This window comes from Scyliorhinus torazame, chromosome 3 (genome assembly GCF_047496885.1).
Source record: "Scyliorhinus torazame isolate Kashiwa2021f chromosome 3, sScyTor2.1, whole genome shotgun sequence".
NCBI classification, from domain to species: Eukaryota; Metazoa; Chordata; class Chondrichthyes; order Carcharhiniformes; family Scyliorhinidae; genus Scyliorhinus; species Scyliorhinus torazame.
Window position 1 is genome coordinate 212,854,486 of NC_092709.1, and position 19,993 is coordinate 212,874,478.

The 19,993-nt window shown below is 48.7% G+C and overlaps 1 protein-coding gene across 4 annotated transcripts in view; it reads left to right on the forward strand.

Moving 5' to 3' along the window:
• tusc3 (tumor suppressor candidate 3) overlaps positions 1-19,993 on the forward strand; it is a 650,472-nt gene that overhangs the window by 418,006 nt on the left and 212,473 nt on the right. The window lies entirely within an intron of this gene.

Sequence of the window (19,993 nt, forward strand, 5' to 3'; positions counted from 1 at the left end):
CTTCCCCAGCCCACCCTCACACCCTTCTGACAGAGCACCGAGGCAGGTTTGTAACTTTGTGCACAGGTGTTTAATGTGAAAACATATATACAGATTCGTGCCCTAGCCCCTATCGCTAATCTGTGCCCTAACACTACTGTAGGTGGATCCCCAGATGTTAAATCAATAGTGGAGGCGGCTCTCTGTGATTCCCACCGTATGACCTGTGTCCCCTTTGGGAGCCGTCTTCTGGGGCGACCCTGCCTGGATGAGCCCGGCTGATGCTTGGATGTCCCAGGTGGTGTGCGACTATGCGACCACCTTCTGGGTGTGTGCCACATCAGCCAGTGATTGCGCCATCTACATCTGAGACTGTGCCACCTCTCTCTGGGTCTGTGCCAATTCAGCCAGCGCGTGGACAATGCCGCCGACGCTCTCAGCCATGGCCCACTGTGACTGGGCCATGCTCAGGAGCCTCGCTGCAATGTCCAGGTGACCCTAGCACATGGATGTCAATGATGATAATAATAATCTTTATTAGTGTCCCAAGTAGGCTTACCATAACACTGCAATGAAGTTGCTGTGAAAATCCCCTAGTTGCCACACTCGTACACTGAGCGAGAATTCAGAATGTCCAATTCACCGAACAAGCTCATCCTTCGGGACTTGTGGGAGGAAACTGGAGCGCCCGGTGGAAACCCAAGCAGACATGGGGAGAACGTGCAGGCTCTGCACTGACATGGCAGCCCTGTCCTGGGCTCGGCCACCAGCTAGTGCCTCAGGCCTTGGACATGTTGATCCATGGCTGAAACCCTTGCCCCCAAGGCCTCCACCACGGACGCCACCCATGTGGTGTTGGCCTGGGTGGCACACATGGGCGGCACCACCTTCTGCTGCTGCACGTGGTTGGATTCCGCCAAATGCACCTGCAGGTACTGGATGCTCACCGACAACCTCTCGTGCAGTCCCTGGCTCTGCGACTGAATCTCCACAATAGATGGGACTGTCCATTCCAGAAGCCCGAAACCTATCTGGGTGGCAGCTAGTCCCTCAGGTGAGCTTGCTGTCTGATCGTCCTGCTGCTCGGAAGTTCCTACCTCCACCTGCTGTACTGGGTCATGTGTGTTGTGCGCACCGGAGAGGCCCCAGATAATGTCACTAAAGTGGCCAACCGAGGTGTCTCTGGGATGGTGGAGGGTGTTGGAGACAGCTGTGACAGGAAATCTGTGTCATCCACCGACCCAATCTCCAGGGTATCCTGAGTCTTGGGTGGAGGGCTGGTGTCCGGGCTGCTCTCGTCGTCAGTGCTTGGCTCACCGGGGGGCTCCTGCAGTGACACTGGCTGGGGGCGGGGACACCAGATGGACCAACCCATCACCAGCAGATCCTGCAAGACACAAGACAAGATGCATGATTAGACCGTAGTCCAGGGGTGATGGGGTGGGAGTGGGGGTGGTGGTTTGGGGGTGGTATCGGGTGAGGGTGAGTGTGAGGGTGGTATTTGCGTGACGGTGGTGTGGGGGTGAGGATTGTGTGGGGGTGAGGATTGTGTGGGGGTGAGGGTGGTGTTCTGGGGGAGGGGGGTTGACACACATGTCACAGGGAGCCGTAACTCAGCAGGTCTCATTCGCTCGCCCATGGCCAAGCTCCACCTCGGTGAGTTCCCTTTCCTCCAGGCGGCCAACCGCATCCAGGGCCTTCTGCTCTGTCACAGTGAGGGGCCACAGGTCCGGTGGTCCCCCACCTGTCTTCTCCCGCTCCCAGTGGTTATGCGCAGCCTCCTGCTGGATGGGGGGAACACATAAACGACAGTGTTGACAATCCGACGAATGAAGGCTCGTGATGGATAGCTGGTGGCCTCAATGGCCAGGGCACCTGGCTGGTCGATGTAGCGCTGGCACAGAGGGAGGTGGCCCAGTCCCAGAGAGCGATGGCGCAGTCACTGGCCTATGTGACACAGACCCAGAAGGTAGTGGCACAGTCAATGGGTGATGTAGCACATTCCCAGATGGAGATGGTTCAGTCCCTGTGCTCCATGGCCGCGAGCTTGCGGATCCTTGTCGAGCCCAGAGCAGGTCTCCAGGACAGGCAGTGCCAGGTGATGGGGAGCCTCAGGGGATAGCTCTGCTCATATCCCTGGTCGCTGTATGGACATTGTAGCAGGTCTCGGCATTGGTCTGTGGCCTCCAGATAGGCGTCTGCAGCCACGACTGCAGTGGATAACCCCTGTCACCCAGGAGCCAACGCCTCAGCTGAGGCGGGCGTCTCGAATATGTCAGGAATTGTCGAGTGTGCCAGGATGAAGAAGTCGTGCACACTGCCAGGGTACCGGCACAGACGTGTGTGATACCCATCTGATGGTCACATATCAGCTGTACATTCATCGGGTGGAACCTCTTTCGGTTTGTGTGGAGCGGATTGTTATCCGCAGGTGCCGTAGGGGGACGTGAATCCCTTTGATCACCCCCTGGACCCTGGGCATCCCGTCGATGGCGGCGCAATCTGCTGCTCGGGCACCCTGGTTGGCTCGGTCCACATTGAAGTGGATGTATTGAGCTGCCTGGGCATATAGGGCCTCCATGATGGCGCAGATGCACCTGTGCACCGATGTCTTTGAAATCATGGTCCCCCCACGGCACCTGGAAGATCCCCGTCACATAAACATTCAGGGCGACTGTCATCTTGATGGCCACCGAGAGCGGATGTCCTCCCCCATACCCCATAGTGCCAGGTGTGCCATCATCTAAGCAGATGTGTCGCACTGTCTCCCTGATCAGCTTAGAGTCTCCGAGGCCTCATGTGGCGCTTCCTTGGCACCCCCTCCTCCTCGGCCTGATGGGTTGGCTGGTTCTCCAACTTGGGCGTCTTCCAACTGCCCCTTTGCTGCCCACTCCGCTGCTGCAGCTTCCTCCTCCTCGAGCAGCGCCCACTCGTACAGCCGCAGTGCTTCCCCCAGGGCTGCGGCGACTAGGAAGAAGGCTCCCATTGCTGGTTGTATTCCAATATCCATTGTCTGCAGGGGGTGAAAGGCCAATATGTTAACATGGCGCGTACCCCGATGCCGAACCAGGTCCAACGTGTTGTGTTCTGTGGTGTCACCGTTCATAAGGATGCACACAGAACATATATGTGTTTTACTAGCTCGATGTTTTATTGTCAAATACTTGGAAAGGTAACTAACAGAAATGAATATATAGACGTACTGTATGTCCCTCAGTATACTCGAACAGGTGCCGGAGTGTGGCGACGAGGGGAGTTTCACAGTAACTTCATTGCAGTTTTAATGCAAGCCTACTTGTGACAATAATAATGATTATTATTATTATTACAGACAAAGTTACTTTGAGCTATTCTAAGTGCAACTGACCTGTTGTATGACCTATCACCAACTGCTCGGTGTCCATCGTCACATGACAAACATCTTACACCACCAACTGGTTGGAGGTTGCCGTACTAACCATGTACTACATCATGCACCAACTATCACCACATCCCCCTTCCTTTGGAGATGTCAACATTTATATACAAAAACATTATTTACAATTAACGGAATAATTGTTTGTATTGATATTTACAGATGCATTATAGTTTTAAACACAAATTGTTGTAAGTTCAGTCTATCCGGCTTGTGCCGCAATCTGTTGGACCTTCTCAGTATTTGCTGACTCAGTGAATGTGCGCCACCTGCTTCTGGTGCTGGTGTTTCTGTTCCTTCTACGTTTGCTGCTGCGGATTCTTTATTGATCGTTGGCTCCATTGTGTGTATCGTGTCTTCCTCAGATTTGGTGTTGCACACCAGCTCTTCAACTGGATTCTATACGAAGGGCTGTTACATTTTTAGTAACGCCCTTTGGTTCCTCCGTAGGACTGAACCATCCTCCGTGATGACTGTGAACGACTGTGGAGCCACCTGTCGCATAACCTTGGCCATTTTCAGCCATCCATCTCCGTTCGCATCCTTGATTCTGACAGTCCCCTGGCTGCAATGGCCAGAGCTCCCTCGTAGCCCTGTCATAAATCTCTTTCTGTCTCCTTCTATAAATAACCACTGCGCTGTAGTGGTCGATTTACTGGAGGCTCCAGCATGGATGGTAAAGTCGTGTGTAGCTGCCTGTTCATGAGTAGCTGTGCAGGCGATAGACCACTGAAGAGTGGTGCTGAGCAATAGCTAAGAAGCGGCAAGTGTATATCCTCCTGACTATCAATGGCCTTTATTAGCAGCTGCTTCACGATGTGCACAGCCTTTTCCGCCTTCCCGTTCGACTGGGGATATAGGGGGCTCGAGGTGACGTGCTTGAAGTCATATTGACGGGCAAATTCAGTCCATTCATGATTTTTGAAATACGGCCCATTGTCCGACATTACAATGGATGGTATGCCATGTCGAGCAAAGATCGCTTTGGCATGTTGAATAACAAACCTAGCCATCGAGTTTGCCAATTGTGCAACCTCTGGATAGTTTGAGAAATAATCAACGACTACCAGGTCGTCTCACCCATTGAAATGGAACAGATCCATTCCCACTTTCTGCCACCTGCATCTTTTCTTCAGTCTGCCTGCATCGGAATTTTTGACAGATGTCACATTGGCCGACCATACCTGCGATATCCTGGGTGATTCCTGGCCAATAGATTGTCTCCCTGGCCCCACGCTTGCATTTCTCAATGCCCAGGTGCCCTTCATGAGGCTTCTTGAGCATGAGTGGCTGCAACGAATGTGGGATAGCGATTCTGTAGTGCCTCAGGAGAAGACCATTTGCCTCACTGAGTTCCGACCGTACATTGTAGTACCCAGAGCAGGAACCTTTGCCCAACCCGCTCTAATACATTTGAGAACCTTTTGTAGGACTACATCTTTTGCTGTTTCTGCCTTTATCAGGTGAGATTTTTCATCTGAGACCGGAAGCAATGCAGCGATGAGGTTGACATGAAGCATAATATCGTCCTCCAGAAGGCTGACCTCATGGAACAACATCTCATCTTCCGGTTAGGCACGCTACAGCTTTCCGGCCTGAACATCGAATTCAACAACTTCAGATGATCAACTCTACCCCCACCTCGACCCATTTGTTTTCATTTCATTTTAACTGTCTTTTACCATTTCTTTCTTTCTTAATATACATTTAATTCCCCCCCCCCCCAATCTTATCCACCTTTCCTTCACCTTTCTCCTCTTTGCTTCCCCCTTCCCCTCCCCCCACATCTACAGTTCATCCTCTGATGTTAGTTTCCCTGCTGTTTGACCTTTCACAACTTTTGTCCTCTGTGGGGACTGTCATTAGCATTCTTTCCACTTGGTTTCTGTCGCTATTAGCACCCTGGGTTATTATTCCCTATTATTCCCTGGGTTTCTGTGGCTATGACTCATCTTTTATTTTCACTCCACAGTATAAATATTTCCCACTCTCTCCGTATCATAGTTTTGACAAAGAGTCATCGGACTCGAAACGTTAGCTCTTTTCTCTCCCCACAGATGCAGCCAGACCTGCTGAGATTTTCCAGCATTTTCTCTTTCGTTTCAGATTCCAGCATCCGCAGTAATTTGCTTTTATCATTGATGCTCGTGGCTTGAGAGAGTATCAGAGACTGCAAGGTACTTGCCTGGCATGTATGTGAGGTCAAAGTCAGAGCGCTGGAACGTCATCATAAGGCATTGTACTCTTGGGGACATTTGACACAGTCTCCACCAGGAACCTAGGCAGCCCATACACGTAATCAATTATTTGGCCTCCACAGCCTTCTGCGGCAAAGGTTCCACAGATACACCACACTCTGGCTGAAGAAGTTCCTCCTCATTTCTGTTTTAGAGGATCGTCCCTTCAGTCTGAGGTTGTGCCCTCTGGTTCTAGTTTGTCCTACTCGTTGAAGCTGGTAGAGCCAGCAGGGAACTCCCTGAAAAAACCAGCCACAAATTATCTCTGAAATCTTTTGAGAGAATCGGGCCCATTAGCTAATGGAACAGTATCTCATTGTTCCACAAAGCATTTTGCAGCCCTCTAGCCTTAACCGTAAAATTATCAATTGCTTGGGGATCGGCTACTGTCATTCGGAGCGCTATTTTTCTCTCGTCTGAAGCTTCTTGGAGACCAAGAGCCTGCACGTAAAAAGTGAACTGTTGCTTGAACGCCCGCCAATTCGTGTCTACATTACCAGTCGTGAGCAGTTGGTTGGGAGTCTTCAATGCTTCCACCTCGCTTTGACGATAGAATTTCGTTTTACAGCCGATTTTCTCCGAGATTTGATGGCGGCTCACAATTTCAGTCTGTTGGAGTTTTAATGAGCATGCGTGAGATTCAAAATGGATTCCTGCCAGCTTCAGTGGGAGTTCTAACTTGCCATGACAGTCAGGCGGGGCCTGAGGAAACCACAGCCAAAATATTCCCCTTTCCTCCGGTCCCGCCTATGGTGACCCCATGGCAAAACAAAAGGGGAAATAACGGTAGCACAGTGATTATCACTGGCTTCACAGCGCCAGGGTCCCAGGTTCGATTCCAGCTTGGGTCACTGTCCGTGCGGAGTCTGCACGTTCTCCCAGTGTCTGCGTGGATTTTTTTCCGGGTGCTCCGGTTTCCTCCCACAAGTCTCGAAAGCTGTGCTAATAGGTAATTTGGACATTCTGAATTCTTCCTCGGTGTACCCGAACAGATGCTGGAATGTGGCGACTAGGGGCTTTTCACAGTAACTTCATTGCAGTGTTAATGTAAGCCGACTTGTGACATAAAGATTATTATTAAGTAATAAACAGGAAGGAACCTTACAGGCCTCATTGACCTAGGGTGAGCGGGCTGTAGAGCACTTCCATGGCCACTGGTAAAATACTCGTAGTGAGGGTATGTGATAGGCATAGTACCACTGCTTGCCACCCAATTTTATGCCCCCTGCCATTCCATTCCCAAGAGAGGACATAAATTGTACTTGACCCAAAGGTAAACTTCCAACCACATATTTGCATCAGTAACAATGCCTGTTTCCATCTCTGTAACATAGATTATCTCTGCCCCACCTGAACCTCTGCTGAAAGCCTCATCTATGCCTTTGTTATCATAGACTTTACAGTGCTGAAAGAGGCCATTCAGCCTACTGAGTCTGCACAGGTCCTTGGAAAGAGAACCCTGCTCAAGCCCACACCTCCACCCTATCCCTGTCACCCAGTGACCCCACTTAACCTTTTTGGACACTAAGGAGCAATTTAGCATGCCAATCCACCCAACCCGCACATCTTTGGACTGTGGGAGGAATCCGGAGCACCCGGAGAAAACCCACGGAGACACGAGGGAACATGCAGACTCAGCACAGACAGTGACCCAAGCCGGGAATCGAACCTGGGACCCTGGAGCTTTGATGCAACAGTGCTAACCACTGTGCTACCTTGCTGCCCCCTGTGTTACCGTGCTGCCTCTTATCTGTCGCATTGACTCTCCCAGCAGTCCCGTACCTTGCCTCCGGTGTTCTAACCTGGAGTCAGCCACAATGATGCTGTCCTTGCCCGAACTCACACCATTCACCCATCACCCTTATGTTTACTGAACTATATTGATTCCTGGTTAAGCAATACCTCAATGTTGTTAAATTGTCATCCTTGTTGTTAAATCTCTCTGATTGAACCACTTCATGATTCATTCCTTTTGTGAGGGCCACGAAGAATCCAGCACGAGTTTTAAGGATACAAAGTAATAACATTTATTTACAATAACATATATATATAACAGCAGCAGCAACTTCCCTTGCTGCACACTCCTTCCTGCTGGTTCCTAAACTGGCCAGCTTTATTTATACTAGGAGTTTACTAATGGTTTCTCCGCACCCCTCATTGGGGAAGCTCATACTCCCACAGGATTGTGGGATTGTCATTAGTCCCCAGTCAATGGTAAGTAGGCAGGTTATAACATCCCTCCCCCCCCCAAAGTCCAAGGAATCCACCAAAGACCCTGGCGAAGGAGGGCATCGGACTCGTTTTGCCGCAGGCCGGACACCATTTGCACGCGGCGCTGGATCAGGCGGCGTGTAACGAGATGGAGACCGGCGCATCCGTGATGAACGGCGCAACGGTTGTACATCCACGGCCCGTGGACCCGAGGATACCCCCTCTGATGCATCCTGTGTCTCCATCTCGGAGTCAGAGTCTGCTGCCTCCGTCATGTCAGCGTCTCTATCTCCATTCGGTTCTGTAACGACCTGCGCTGGCTTCGAGTGAGGCACCAGTGGAAGATTGTGAGGACTACCTTCCCTTGTCTCTGGTCTCTGCGGCTGTAGAAATGAGCTCCGGGGGCGGGGAATCTTTTGAGGGGATAGTCTTCTGGACCGAATGTGGTCTACATGTTTGCGCTGGAGACGACCCTGGGCTTGCACCTGGTAAGATATAGGGCCCGTTTGGCGAAGGATTACACCAGGAACCCACTGGGCACCACCAGCAAAATTCCGAACGAACACTGGGTCACCGGGCGCAAACTGCCGAATCGGCCGATGCCGAGAAAATCTCTGTCCCTGCCGTTCTTGTGTGCAGCGTACTTTTACGCCAATGTCCGAGAAAACCATACTAAGGCGGGTGCGAAGTCTCCGGCCCATTAGGAGTTCTGCGGGAGCTACCCCAGTCACTGCATGGGGGGTGGTCCTATACGTAAACAAAAAGCGAGCCAGTCTCATGTCCATTGATCCGGAAGACTGCTTCTTTAGGCCTCTTTTGAATGTCTGCACTGCACGCTCTGCCAACCCATTTGAAGCCGGGTGGTAAGGGGCAGTGCGGATATGGCGTATGCCGTTCATCTTCGTGAACCTTGCAACCTCCTCACTCTTGAATGGAGTGCCGTTATCAGTGACCAGCACCTCGGGGAGGCCATGCGTACTAAACGACAAACGCATCTTTTCAATTGTTGCGCAGGACGTTGTCCCCTGCATCTTATGCACCTCTAGCCATTTAGACTGGGCGTCAATTAATAGAAGGAACATGGATCCTTGAAAAGGGCCTGCGAAATCTGCATGCAAGCATGCCCAAGGCCGCCCTGGCCATTCCCAGTGATGTAGGGGCGCGGCCGGCAGAAGCTTCTGATGCTCCTGGCAAATGGAGCAGTTTTGGGCCACCTTCTCAATGTCGGTGTCGGGGCCTGGCCACCAGACATAACTCCGGGCCAACATTTTCATTTTGGTCACACCTGGATGCCCATTGTGCAAGTCTGTTAGTATCAGCTCCTGTTCTTTTTCCGGGACAATCACACGCGTCCCCCACAAGAGGATGCCGTCTTCCACGCTGAATTCTGACAGCTTGGAGGAAAATGCCTGCAACTCGCCTGGGAGTTGTCTATGCTGCCCACCATACAGGACTATGTGCCGAGCCTTTGACAGGACTGGCTCCGTCTGGGTCCACTCACGGATCTGTGATGCCGTGACAGGCAAGGTGTCCATAAAAGTTAGGGTTGCAACCACCTCACCGGTCGTGGGGGTCGACATGGGGCCGGTCGATAAAGGCAATCGGCTCAGTGCGTCGGCATTTGCTATCTGCGTACCTGGTTTGTGCTCCAGAGAATACTTGTATGCAGCAAGCAACAAAGCCCAGCACTGGATCCGTGCGGAAGCAATGGGCGGTATTGGCTTATCCTCTCTGAAAAGTCCCAGCAGAGGCTTATGATCAGTCACGATAGTGAAATGGCGGCCATACACGTACTGGTGGAAGCGTTTCACTGCAAAACCCACTGCCAGGCCCTCCGTCTCGATCTGCACGTACTTTTTCTCCGCTGCAGTCAATGTGCGGGAGGCGAAAGGTATAGGTCGCTCGGCCCCGTTCTCCATCTTGTGGGACAGGACGGCCCCAATACCATACGGGGATGCATCACATGTGACGAGCAAAGGCTTTCCAGGATCATAGTGGGTTAGTAACCCAGACGACGACAATTGTTGCTTTACCCGCCGGAAAGTGGTTTCTTGCGGCTGACCCCAAACCCAGGTGTGATTTTTCTTTAGTAGAAGGTGCAAAGGGGCCAGCGTAGTTGCCAGATTGGGGAGGAACTTCCCGTAATAGTTTACGAGACCGAGAAAAGAACGAAGATGCGAAGTGTCAGTCGGGGCAGGGGCCTGTTGAATTGCACGTACCTTCTCTGCGACGGGGTGCAAACCTTCGCGGTCCACCCGATAACCTAGGTAGACTACTTCCTTTGCCTGAAATACGCACTTTGTGCGACGTAAACGGACTCCAGCCTCCGAAAGGCGTCTAAGGACAGCCTCCAGATTTTCCAAATGTTCCTGCTCCGACGTCACTGTAATCAAAACGTCATCTAAGTAGACAGCAACACGTGGGAAACCTCTCAAAATGCCTTCCATAACACGTTGAAAAATTGCGCAGGCAGAGGATACTCCAAAGGGCAACCGTGTATATTCATACAGGCCCCGGTGTGTATTAATCGTTACGTATGGTCAGGAGGCAGGGTCCAGCTCCAACTGCAGGTAGGCGTGACTCATATCTAATTTTGTGAACGAGAGTCCAACTGCAAGCTTCGCGTAGAGATCCTCTATGCGAGGCAGTGGATATTGGTCGAGTCAGGAAGCCGTATTCACTGTAAGTTTATAGTCGCCACACAAGCGAACTGTGGCATCTGGCTTAATTACAGGTACAATTGGTGCTGCCCAGTCAGCAAAACAGACGGGCCTGATAATACCCAAACTCTCCAAACGAGTGAGCCCCCCTTCTACCTTCTCGAGCAAGGCGTAAGGCACCGGGCGCGCCCAGAAATAGCGCGGCGTGGCTCCTGGTTCGACTTGGATACGGGCTACGGCCCCTTTTATTTTCCCCAAACCAGGCTGGAATACATCTGGGTATCGTCCTAGCACCTCAGTCAACCCTTCAGAAACTGTTTGGAGGATGTGCTGCCATTGCAACCGCAAATGGCGCAACCAGTCCCGACCCAACAGGCTGGGCCCATGGCCGCGCACCACGATAAGTGGGAAACGCCCCTCCCGGCGTCCATAAACAACAGGGGTCATTGTAGTTCCTGCAATGTCCAGTGGTTCCCCCATGTAGGTGGCCAACCTGGCCTGTGAGTCGGTTAATGTAAGGGTCTGTATACCCTGCTTGATGCGGTCGAATGTCCTCTGGGCGATCACGGAGACCGCTGCGCCAGTGTCCAACTCCATCTCAAGCGGGTGGCCATTGACCCGTACTGTCACCTTAATGGGGGCCACACGGGAAGCTGCCACACAATGCAACTGCAGGCAGTCGTCCTCCGTCTCCACGTCCTCAGGAGTAGTCGCCGCAGGTTCATCCACATGGAAGGTACGGCCCCTGGGCTGGTCCCAGTTACGGCCCCTGGGCTGGTCCCAGTTTCGGTCGGAACGATGGCGCCTCTGGCGCCCCAGGACCGCCGTCCACGACAGGGTCGGCGCCTACAAGTCTGACACGGACATGGCTCCTCATCCATTGGTTCTGGAGAAGGCTCCCTTCGGGGAGGAATGTCCGACGGCCACTGGCGTTGGTCCGGACGTTGCATCGCCCAAGGTACCGCAGGAGTGCGGGGGGACGTTTTCGGACGGAAGGGGTTGCGCCCCAAGGCATGCACATCCATTCCCTGTAGCTCCTGCACTCCTCGTTCTGCGCTCTCTCGGGACAATACTATTTGAATGGCCTGTTGAAAAGTCAATGTTGGCTCAGCTAACAACTTTCTCTGGGTTGCCGCATTGTTAATACTGCAAACCAGTCGTGTAACATTTCTGACAAGGTCTCACCATAGTCACAGTACTCCGCAATCCTGCGTAGCCTGGATAGAAAATCGGCAAGGGATTCTCCAGGGGTCCTCTCAGCGGTATTAAATCGGTAACGCTGGACTATTGTGGACGGGGTTGGGTTAAAATGTTGCCCCACTATATTCACAAGTTCATCAAACGTTTTGGTGTCCGGCGCAGCTGGGTACGTAAGGCTCCTAATCACCCCAAACGTATGCGGGCTGCAGGCGGTGAGCAATATGACCACCTGGCGCTCGTTTTCGGTGATATTGTTTGCCCGGAAATAGTAACGCATCCGTTGTGTGTACTGGTTCCAGCTTTCCAGCGCAGCTTCAAAAACATCCAAACGTCCGTACAGAGGCATGGTATAATAGAAAACAACTTCCAACCTGTATCCAACAAAAATCCAGGGAGGTGGCTTCAGCAGTGTAGACAGCTATTCACTTTAACCTTCGTCGCCAGTTTTGTGAGGGCCACGTAGGATCCAGCACGGGTTTTAAGGGTACAAAGTAAATAACATTTATTTACAATAACATATATATATAACAGCAGCAGCAACTTCCCTTGCTGCACACTTCTTCCTGCTGGTTCCTAAACTGGCCAGCTTTATTTATACTAGGAGTTTACTGATGGTTTCTCCGCCCCCCTCATTGGGGAAGCTCATACTCCCACAGGATTGTGGGATTGTCATTAGTCCCCAGCCAATGGTAAGTAGGCAGGTTATAACAATTCCAAAGCTAATTCTACATTGCATGATATGTGTTATTGTTATCTAATTTCTGTGCAACAATTTGTGAAACAAGTTGTGCAATGGGCCTCGGTTTTATATCATGGTATGGAAATTACAACATGGACACATGCCATTTGATCCAATCCATGTTGTTTACTTTTGTGCCAGTGATTTTCCTGATCACTTTCAAAAGCCTGCATCATTTAATGCATTTACTGAATTTGAATTTCTAAGGAATTCAAACATTTGGGGTCGTGGACAACTTTGATTTATTGGATAGAACAATGTTTTCTGCAAAATATAAACTCGGGGTGAAATTTTTGCCCAAGTACTGCCACTTGGGCTGCAGTGCCACAAAGCCTTTGAAAACGAAAATAAATCTTCCACAAAAGTTACAGTAGATGAGCAAAAAAACCCTGTGAAAATTCATCCTCTAAGTACATTGTGAAATCAATCATTGTATAAAAAGAAAATAATTTCTTCCTCGTTGGAAGTACAGCAGAATGTGATGTGAATTTTTGGAGAAGTAACTCTCGTCTTCAGTTGCACACTGTTACATTTATTATCACAAGAAAGAGCAGTAAAATGCATTATTTTATAAAATATATTTAATTACCAAGTGAGTAGAACAGTAGTTTGGAATTACACCAGTGTAGAGGAAAGAGCTGAACATTTCTTTCTGTTGGGTAATAGGAGCTCCTGGGAGCAATCCATTTTGTAAGTCTCAGGCAATCTCCCAGTAGATGATGGTTCACGGCGCACATGGAAATAAATAACTGAAACTGTTCAGTCAGCAGGACAGAGAGTACTTTGACATTTTAATTCCCATGAAGATATATACCTGTAAGATGGCTTAATTATTAATTTTTAATGAAAGCTTCAAGACAAAAGAAATAGGTTATTCAGTCGGGAACTGTAAAATGCAGAATGTATTCTGTGAGGAAGTATTCAATTATTAAGGTCTTCCCCAAGAGTGGAATAAATATGGAATTTCAGAGTTATCTCATCTATGTTTTATTTAGTTTTTTTAAAGTAACATTTACAATTATGTAAATACATTAAGAAAAAAAACATACAGCCTGTGACATTCTACATGCTGTAATAATACCAAACTTCTACTGGTGTTCATTTAATTTATTCAGAAAGTAAGCCAATAGTTATCCAAGCTATTTACCACCAAAATGCAGAACCACATGTTCATTTTGATATATCTGAAATTCTGATCAAAACATTGTTTTGAATTTACAAGGAAAAATGTCTGCATGCTTCATTTATAAAATAAGTGCAAATTTTCCTCATGAAACATGTTACTCCTGAAACTGAGGAAAGCTTGTAATCTACAAAAATTGATTCTTGTTTTGCTATTGAAACAACAATAGTATTGTTTAGAATGAACATTCGGTAATTGTAATCTATAGATTTTTAAAATGTTGGCCGGGATTCTCCGGCTGCGTCCGCCCGGCGATTGGAGAATCCCGCTTGAGGTCAATGGAGTTCTTCATTGTACCCGGCTCGCCTATTACCAATGCTGTTCCTCAGCAATATTAACCAAAATAATGTCAGGTTCCACAATTATACTGTGTTCATACCACTTCTTGCAAACCTACTATTGTCTCTGATTTGTCAAGCTACTTGTTTACCATCCAGTCCCAGATGAAAAATGTTTCCCTTATGAGCTGGCAAGATAAAAACATTGACTGTGGAACTGTTGACACTTACAACATAGAAAATGGTCATTCTGTCTGTTGTACCTTTGTTGGCTCTTTGTGGCAGCAATCCAAGACTAGTACTTTTGTCCCACTTTTAACATAACCTTGTAATTTGAGAGTCAGTTTTAAGACGAAGCAATCACTCATTCTCTCCTCTCTCCATTGATGCCAGCAGGAAGAGGGTAAGGCCAGACCCTGCACGTGAGGTCAGCTCCAGCCCCCAGGACACCTGAGAACAGCGGGGGTGGGGGGGTGACTTTTCATTTGTGAAGCCATCACAACATTCACCTGCACCCTCCACCAGCCAAGAGACACATACCTCGGTGGCTCATGTATCAGTTCAGGCTTGGGCTCACACTCTGGTGGTCACTGGTCACTCCAGACTTCCACAGCAAAAGGGGGAAGTGACAGCCAAGTTCTCTGGTACTTCGAGGACTGCTGAAGAACAGGCTTGTGTTAAGTCAAAGTCAGATGATGAGCCTCTGGAAGTGGTCATGGAAAGGATGCTGGAATATCAGCGAGACACAGGGGAACATTAGGCGTATGTATCAACAGAGTGACAGGTGAACAAAGTAGTTCATCCATGTGTTCTCTGATCTTGTGGCTCTGACATGTAAGTGCACCGAAGATCCATGGGGAGGATGGCAGACACCATAGAGAAGCTGGTCCAGCAGAACACCCTGTTCCTGCTGGAGATGCACACAGTCCTGCACTGCATCACTGAAACCAAAGGTGAGCTTTTGCAGTGGCTATGTGAGAAGAGGACAGGACACGTAACCTCCATCCATGTGCTCTTCTCTTCAAGGAATCAGGAAGGGCCTTCAGACGCCAAAATGGAGGAGGGGTATAAAGCGAAACACCCCAGGAGAATTCTCCTGAGAGTGCCCCCCCCCCGGCGATTCTCCGGCCCGCGATGGGCCGAAGTCCCGCTGCTGTTATGCCAGTCCCGCCAGCGTGAATCAAACCACCTACCTGACTGGCGGTGTGGGCGGGCTCTGGATCCTGGGGGGATCTGGCCCCGGGGGGGGTGCCCCCCCCCCGGGGCCGTGGGGGCACTCTTTTCCCTCCGCCTCGGCCACAGCCTCTGCGATGGCCGACGTGTAAGTGACACCCCCCCCTGCGCATGCACGGGGTTGACGTCAGCGGCCGCTGAAGCTCCCGCGCATGTGCGGACTTCCGCCGCCTGCCGAAGTCCTTTCGGCCCCGGCTGGTGTGGCGCCAAAGGCTTTTCCCACCATCTGGCAGCGCGCCAACCACTCCGGCACGGGGCTAGCCCCTCACGGTGAGTGCTTGGCCCCTAAAGGTGCGGAGAAATCCGCACCTTTGAGGCGGCCCGACGCCGGAGTGGTTCACGCTACCTCTCGGCGCCGGGACCTCCCGCCCCACTGGGTAGGGGAGAATCCCGCCCCAGGTGATGGTAGTTGTTGTTAAGTAATGGGTTAAGAGACATTCCAATTAGTTGTCTCATTTATGTTAAGCATCCAATAATTGACACTCATATGTAAAGGGCCTCAGGTGGCCCTTGTGTCAGGTGATGTGATGTTAAAGTTTTGTGCAAAGTCTGTTGAAGGAAATTAAAGGTGTTTTGTGGAAAAGCAGCAGAACCTTTGACTGAAGTTTAATTGGGCAACTGAATTGGTTAGGTAGACAGACTAGACTGGACGTGAGTTTTGATGTCTTAGAGTTGAGTACAAAAATGAATGATCCCAAAGTGGAAGACATAATAAGAGCAAATAAAGTGTTGGTCAAACTAAAAATGCAGGAGTGTGTTTTGAGGTTCCCGGTTTTAGGTGACCTTAGGCACTTGAAACTCATAGTTTATAGTGATACGTCCTGTGCAAATGTATGTGATGGGGTTTCAAGCGCAGGAGGTTTTATAATTTTCCTTTTGGGGAACAATGGTAAATCTCGCCCTCTTGTGTGGAAGACAAAGAAAATAAGGAGAGTGGTCAAAAGCACTTTGGCTGCTGAGACGTTAAGCCTTGTAGAGGCGGTGGATATGGCCTTTTACATATCTCCGATATTGACAGAAATTTTGGGATTAGGGGATTTGGGAAATATACCTATTGTATGTCACATTGACAATAAATCCCTATGGGAAAATGTGCACTCTACAAAAAGTGTCAGTGAAAAAAAGGTTAAGGATAGACATCGCAAGTTTGAAGCAGATGTTGGACAGAGGGGAGATAGCAAAAATTAAATGGGTTGACAGTAGCTATCAATTGTCAGACTGTTTTACAAAAAAGAGGGACTAGTTCACAGAAATTTTTGGATATTGTTAATGAAGGGCGCCTGTTTCTGTGACTTTTTTTTCTTCTTCCAAAAATGAAAAAAATGAAGGGGGGAAATTGCGTGTGTGTTTTTGAGTTTCTTGTAACTTTGTTTCACTTAATTAGTTTTTTTCCTCCAAGGAAGGGGAGACTGTTAAGTAATGGGTTAAGAGACATTCCAATTAGTTGTCTCATTTGTGTTAAGCATCCAATAATTGACACTGATATGTAAAGCGGCTTCAGGTGGCCCTTGTGTCAGTTGATGTGATAAAGTTTTGTGCAAAGTCTGTTGAAGGAAATTAAAGGTGTTTTGTGGAAAAGCAGCAGAACCTTTGACTCTTTATACTACAGCAGCCATACATATAACAGTTGTAATGTTTGATTGGGCTGTTGTTGAATCTTGATATTGTAGTGTGAACAAAAAACATTAGACTTTGTTTTACAGACAAAGTTATTTATTACTAACACTACACGAACAAATTACTAAAATGTCTAAGATTAATACAGTTGAAAATAATGGCCCAATACTAACTTACACTAAGATACTACAGATCTACTCTAATATACAACTGCTACAAACTCCTTGCTAACACCTTCTCCTGGAACACATGGTATGTCCGGGTCACGTGCCTGCATACTCGCACCACCTGCCAAGGTCGGATGGTGGAACTACAACAGTTATACGCATATTATTATTCACATACAGATGATAATACAGTTGACAATCTATTTATCAGCACAACCCCCTTTCTTTGGAAATGTGTTTTTTTTATTTTTAGATACATTTGTAGCTTCAAAGTATTTACATTTTTCCTAACAGTGTTAGGAAATAATATAACTCTATACATTCAAATAATCGGTCTGGTAATGTTCATAAATTAAGTCTATCATGTTGTCTTCGAACCCTGGTGGACCATCGTAATGCTTGAGGTGAAGACGAGTTATTTTCCAGTAAGCTAACTTGCTCAACGGCCTCTTCAATGTTCGGTGTTTCTACAGATGTGTGGGTAGTCTCAGGTGTGTGAGGAGGAAGAAGCCCACTCCTGGTACCATGTAATGTTCTTTGATTGGGCTGATGTTAACCTTTAAGGCCAATTGGTTCATCATTAATTTGATGTTGCCTGGTCAAGGCTGCACTTTGTACAATTGATGCATCGCTAGTTTTTGTAGCCTTAGCTATTACATTCCCGCTCTTTGGTTGCTGTCTTCTTTCATTGAACAGGCATTCCTGTGCAAAGTGTTTTTTTCTGGCACATCTGGCACAGGTTTTGCCGGATGCAGGGCATTTTCTCGGACCGTGCGCTCTGCCACACCTCCGGTACAAAATGGCATGGTCCAAAAATGATTTAAAATGACCACCGCTTGGACCATGTTTCCAATTTTGCTGCAGCAGAGCAAAGGTGTAGGTCACGCCCTCTTTTTTCCCGCCACTTTGTCGAGTCTGGATCTCAGTGATCTGCTTTTGTGTTATCTCGCTGGCCTTGCAGATTTTAATGACATCTGCTCATTTTAAGTAGCTTTACCTCAGCAATCGATTACGTAATTTATCACATTGTAAACCGTATACGATTTGGTCTTTTATCAATGACTCATGGACATCTGCAAAATTGCAGGATTGTGCTTTGAGACCAAGATCTGTGACCAGTTTTGCCCGATTTTTGAGGTCTCATCCTGAACATGTAACGCTCGAATATTTCATTTTTTTGAGGATTACAATAGTTATCTAATTGCTCGATTATCTTTAAGTAGCTCTTCTTTACTTCCTCCAAAGCAAATTGAAAGGTATTGTACAAATCAATTGCTGGAATATTTTGGCTGTGGTTTCCTCTGGCTGGGATTGTCCCCTTCTGACTTTCGTGGCTAGTCAGAACTCCCGCCGAAGCTGGCACGATCCACTTTGGAGCATAAACTTGGGATGGGGTGGGATGGGGTGGGATTCCCCCCCCTCTCTTCCCCCCCTCTCTCTCCCCCCCCCCCCCTCCCTCCGCAGCAGTTTCCCCGGCAAAGATGAGTGTGAGGCATGGATAAGATCACTGACATAGAAGGGACCAGAAGATCCAGCCGGCAGCCAAAGACTGCTGCTTCTGCCGCCGCAAACCATGCCGCCGGGGGGTGGGGGGGTTAGGCCACAGTTCTAATAATGCACACAGTTCCAGTCACAACATTACAGGAAGGATACAATCTCACCAGAAAGAGTGCAGAGGGTTTTCAAGGACTAAAAGATTTTAGCTATGAGGAAAGATTGGATACGCTGGGACTATTTCTTTTCGAACAGAAGAGGCTAATGAGGAATTATTTTTTAAAAATCTTTTCATTGGCATTTTTCAAAATTATGTACATTTGCCATTCGTTTTCATTTATTATACAGTGTAGAAAAAGGCTTTATCCTGCTTTTCTTTATTTACATACTGTTGCGAACTAGATCGGCATGTCCTCCCCGCCTAGCCGCTCCCCAGCCTCCCTTTCACGACTCCTCCCCCTCTCCAGCTGACCCCTCTTCCCCCCCTCCTTTCGGTCGATCCAGGGTGATGCTCCGCTTTCTCTATGTTCCCCCTCTCCTTTTCTTTCTTCCCTCTGTCGGCTTCTGCTTGTGTTCTCTTTGTGCCTGGGGAAGATGGGGGAGTGACCCTTTAAGAATTGCTTTTGTCTTATGACATGGCTTCAGTGATGTCATTGTGTGGGTGGAGCTGGGCTGTGGCTCTGTGGGTTTTACTTTCACTTTGAGTTTGGACTGGTTTTGAACTGCACATGTTGAAAGAAGTGTTCCTCTATCTTCATTTTAAAAACTGTTTCCAGACTCCTTAACTTCAAAGAGATGATTGCTTTCTGGAAGGAATTTAAATCTGCTGTTTGAAAAGGGGGACAGAGAACAAAGGGGGTCATAGAACAAAGAACAAAGAAACGTACAGCACAGGAACAGTCCCTTCGGTCCTCCAAGCCTGCGCCGACCATGCTGCGCGTCTGAACTAAAATCTTCAGCACTTCCTGGGTCCTTCTCCCTCTATTCCCATCCTATTCATGTATTGGTCAAGATGCCCCTTAAACGTCACTATCGTCCCTGCTTCCACCACCTCCTCCGGCAGCGAGTACCAGCACCCACTACTTTCTGTGTAAAAAACATACCTCGTACATCTCTAAACCTTGCCCCTCGCACCTTAAACTTATGCCCCCTCTACCCTGACTATCCATTCTGTCTATGCCGCTCATAACTTTGTAGACCTCTATCAGGTCGCCCCCTCAACCTCCTTCATTCTAGTGAGAACAAACCGAGTTTATTCAACCTCTCCTCATAGCTAACATCCTGATAAATCTCTTCTGCACGCTCTCTAAAGCCTCCACATCCTTCTGGTAGTGTGGTGACCAGAATTGAACACTATACTCCAGGTGTGGCCTAACTAAGGTTCTATACAGCTGCAACGTGACTTGCCAATTTTATACTCAATGCCCCGGCCAATGAAGGCAAGCATGCCGTATGCCTTCTTGACTACCTTCTCCACCTGTGTTGCCCCTTTCAGTGACCTGTGGACCTGTACACCAAGATCTCTCTGACTGTCAATACTCTTGAGGGTTCTACCATTCACTGTATATTCCCTACCTGTA